This window comes from Acomys russatus, chromosome 1 (assembly GCF_903995435.1).
Source record: "Acomys russatus chromosome 1, mAcoRus1.1, whole genome shotgun sequence".
NCBI classification, from domain to species: domain Eukaryota; kingdom Metazoa; phylum Chordata; class Mammalia; order Rodentia; family Muridae; genus Acomys; species Acomys russatus.
In genome coordinates this window covers 91,922,608-91,927,048 of record NC_067137.1, presented here as the reverse complement: position 1 = coordinate 91,927,048, position 4,441 = coordinate 91,922,608, and the positions used below count along the sequence as shown (strand labels likewise).

The window sequence follows — 4,441 nt, the reverse complement described above, 5'->3', positions numbered from 1 at the left end:
CGCCTGTCTCTGCCTCCCCAGTGCTGGGATTAAAGGTGTGCACCACCACCACCTGGCTTTGTTTTGATTTCTTAGAGACAAATACTTAATACTTCAGAATATCTTTCTGTTCTTTTGTTTTCCACATAAATGAATTTTTTTTTTCTGGCAACAAATTGTCTTAGTAGAACTTCCCACCCAACCCTGTTCCAAGAAGAGGCCTTTTCTAAATTTCTTGAGAGCTGCGCTGGAGTTGGGGGAAAAGACTAAGAGCAATGAAACTTTGAGAAGCTGTTGATGTTGGAATGAAGGCGCTTGGCCAGAGAAGAGCGACAGGTGAGGTACAGTCCTTGGCAAGGGAGAAGAGCCTTGGAGGAAAGAACAGATGCTGCAGAGATCTCTAGTGAAATCTTTATTGCTCACTGGTGCCCAGTGGAATGAGTTTGCTCTCTGGGAATGTGGTGACTGCCAGAGGTGGGAGGGGCCTGGAGAAAGAGGTGAAAGACAGGCACCCATGGACAGGGACCTTTAGGAGACACCATGTGCCCTCTGTGTTAGTATGGACCCCATGCTGGGTTATTGATCTTTGCCAGCATCCTATCTGAGGCTAGGAGTTACCAAAAATTCAAGCTTTCTTTCTGGGCTCCTTTATATTAATATGACCATGCGACTGTGTTTTAGCTAGGGAAGGATGGATTTGATTTCTGTGATTTCCAGACCACAGTTTTTAAGAAGCAAGGGTGTCTGTCCCTCATTCTTGCTCCCTGTCAGCTTCATGGCACGTGGGGGCGGGGGAGATGACAAACCCTTAGGGACAGGATCTTCCTGTGTAGCCCAGGATGACTTCAAACTCATGGTGCTTCAGTCTCCCGAGTCCTGGGATTACAGGCACATGCCACCATGCTTGATATCCAAAACTTAGGTTTCTACAAACTCAACAGAGCCCTTTGGAAGAGAGCCATCTGCCCATTGGGCTTGCTTCACACCATTATGCAAAAGAAAGTTTATGAAAAGCACTTTCTGTGGTTCCAATAGTCCAGCCTGCCATAGTTAGTACACCAAGGTGGAGGAGATTCACTTGCCTGGTGTGCAACTTTATTGGGTAATGTGGACACCAGCGTCACAGTGCACTATAGTGACAGGGCATCGGTTTCTTTCCGTCTTGATTCTGTACCAATGCTGGTTACACTCCAAGGCTTGCTCTCACGTCACCAGAAGGCTGGCTACAACAGGCCTGTCTGCTTCCTGTTCCGTACCACAGGAAGTCGTATGTTTTTTATATCATCCAGCAACAACTCAAGATTCTGTGATGATTGACGCATGCCACCAATCTGTGACCCCAAAGACCTGGACCCCTCAGTATTAGAGCAAAAGTTCGGCTGGGTGCACACAAACTGCATGGCTGCTGACAGTGATGCTCACTCTTGAGGGCAGAGGACCGGTTGCCAGATGTACAGAGGTGACGTCACTCGATCTCAGTTTCCTCAAAATAGAAAAAGTTCTTTTGGAGACGCTAAAGGAAAATGAAGTCATTTTCCTCTTACACGGCCTGAAAGACATCTTTGGGAAAATCACTTTCGGGCGGGGGGGGGGGGGGGGGGGAGACAAGAAGATGGAAAATGGGAATGAGACGAATGACAACCAAGGACACAGATTCGAGAAGATGGGGGATATTCAACAACTCAGGAACAAAGCTCAGAAACAGTACCTTATAAGAGGCATTTTCATAGTGAGATGGTGCCAGGCAGAGTAAGAGAGGTGGAATGTCAGATGTGGAATGTTGCAAGTCAGACTTGTTTCTCTGGCTGGTGGAAATACTTGCACACTTACTATGCAGGGCAAGCCATAAGTTAATGGTGCTGTCCCCGTGCCAAGCTCAAGCCGGATGTGCTGTTCTCAGCTATTCCGCCAAACACTGTAAATTTATTCTTCTGGACACCACACCATGTGCTAGAAATAAAAGGGAGGCAGTTGTGCATGTATGCTTCCCTTCCTACAGCCCTTCGCTCTTTACCTTTTGTGACAAGGAACTAAACTGACTTCATTTGTTGGTTCAGAGAACACAGAATTGGGCCAGTTGTTTTGATACATACAAAAATAACTTCTCAGTTCTGCGCACGCGCGGGAGCCATATTTGCCGCGAGTAAAGCGGCACCGATCTGCACCCTCACTGTCTTCCTCCAGAATTACATTAAGTTCAGAAGCCATGTCTCGAAGATATGAACCCAGGACCACAATATTTTCTCCAGAAGGTCGCTTGTACCAAGTGGAATATGCCATGGAAGCTATTGGACATGCAGGCACCTGTTTGGGAATTTTAGCCAATAATGGAGTTTTGCTCGCAGCAGAGAGACACAACATCCACAGGCTTCTTGATGAAGTCTTTTTTTCTGAAAAAAAGTGTGGCAGGCATAACATCTGATGCTAATGTTCTGACTAATGAACTAAGGCTCATTGCTCAAAGGTACTTATTACAGTGCCAGGAGCCAATTCCGTGTGAGCAGTTGGTTACAGCGCTCTGCGATATCAAACAGGCGTATACACAGTTTGGAGGAAAGCGTCCCTTTGGTGTTTCTTTGCTGTATATTGGCTGGGATAAGCACTATGGCTTTCAGCTCTATCAGCGTGACCCAAGTGGAAATTACGGGGCCTGGAAAGCCACGTGCCTTGGAAACAACAGTGCTGCCGCTGTGTCGATGCTGAAGCAAGATTACAAGGAAGGAGAGATGACCCTGAAGGCAGCGCTTGCTCTGGCTATCAAGGTGCTGAATAAGACAATGGACGTCAGCAAACTGTCAGCTGAGAAAGTGGAGATCGCCACCCTAACAAGAGAGAGTGGAAAGACAGTGATCAGAGTCCTCAAGCAAAAGGAAGTGGAACAGTTGATCAAAAAACACGAAGAGGCGGAAGCTAAAGCTGAACGGGAGAAGTAGGAAAAAGAACAGAAAGAAAAGGATAAATAGACAAAATCATGGATTTTATAACTCCTTAGAGGAACCAATTCAGTTAGAAGCTGTCCTGGCCTTCCAACCTGGAAAGGTTTCTTTGTTTTTTCTTCTTTAACTTGCCCATCGGGGAAATAGGACATTACATACTGAATTGGGTCCTTGTCGTGTCTGTCCAGGTGGGTGCTTTATGGTAATGATGGACATCTTTATAAACATCTTAATCTCAACAAATAATTTTTTGGAATAAAACTTGGAAAGATTAAAGAAATCATAATAATAATTTCTCCTAACACAGATGCACTTTGGCTGACTCGAAGAAAATCTCTGCCTGTAAAATCTGCACAGACAAAAGAAACACGGATAGATATGCTATAATAAGATTAAGCTCATATGGCAAGGCAAGCGATGAATTTAAATCGATTAGCAATGCCACCCACAGAATGGTCTAATTCACCTTTTCTCCTCCACCGTGGAGAGAGGAGAAGCACTGAGCCAGCTCTGTGAGGTTTCCTTATCTCCCTTCTCCTCCATGCAACTCTCAACATCCAGCTTGCCTTCTCTTTCCATGGAAACATCCTGAACTTTCCTAGTCTTTAGCTTCTAGGCCTGCACGGGCCTGTTTCTTTCTCTAAACAAGAAGACTGACTGTGAGGATGAGCTGAGATGATGCAGTAGAGTGCCCGGCACAGCACCTGGCCTCAAGCAGATGATGGACATCAGCTGTTTTTAGCTCTGTATTGTCTCCCAACATCACTTCGGCAGTACAAGGTGGGGTGGATACTCCAGCTGTCCAGTGTACCATCCATTCCTCTTTTTAACTTTTAAGACTTGTTTTAAGTCATGTATATATCTGTGTGTCTATGCATGGTTATGTGCACATGTGAGTGCAGTTGCACATGGAGGCCAGAAGAGGGCATCAGGTTCCCTGGATCTGGAGTTAAAGGCTGTTGGGAGCCTCCAGATGTGGGTGCTGGAATGGAACTCAGGACCTCTGCAGGAGCAGTAAGAGCTCTTAATACTGAGCCGCCTCTCCAACCCTCACCCATTCCTCTTACACTGAACAGATAAAAATGTAAGTTTATTTCAGAGTGGATACACTTGCGGGCTAGGTTGGGCTAGGAAGGCCAGTGGCTCTTGGGTTAAGGCAGGCGAGTCTCTTGTTGGAAACTGGTCTGAGTGAGTTCTCCATGAATGGCACAGGAAACACCCACAAAACTACAACCAAGGGAATGCCTGGGGAACCTCTGGAGCAGCTGTTATCAGAGCAAAAGCCTGATCAGGAACCCCAGTTCCCAGGAGCCCCGTTAGTCACAGCTTTTTGTTTGATGCAAGCTCAAGCATTTGGATCAAGCTGGGATTCAGAACGAGATTGAACGCCTGTGTGAAAAATTTTATTCCTTAGGTGCTGTCTCGGCTATAACAAAACATCATGATCTAAATAGCTAATAAATAGTAAAAATGTATTTATCACAGTTTTGGAGGCAAGGAAGTCTGAGGTTAGGGTTCTGGTATAT

General features: G+C 45.8%; 1 pseudogene; it reads left to right on the top strand.

Moving 5' to 3' along the window:
- The first annotated feature begins 2,126 nt into the window (after window positions 1-2,126).
- LOC127196440 (proteasome subunit alpha type-4-like) lies at window positions 2,127-3,122 on the top strand (annotated as a pseudogene).
- Window positions 3,123-4,441: the final 1,319 nt, after the last annotated feature.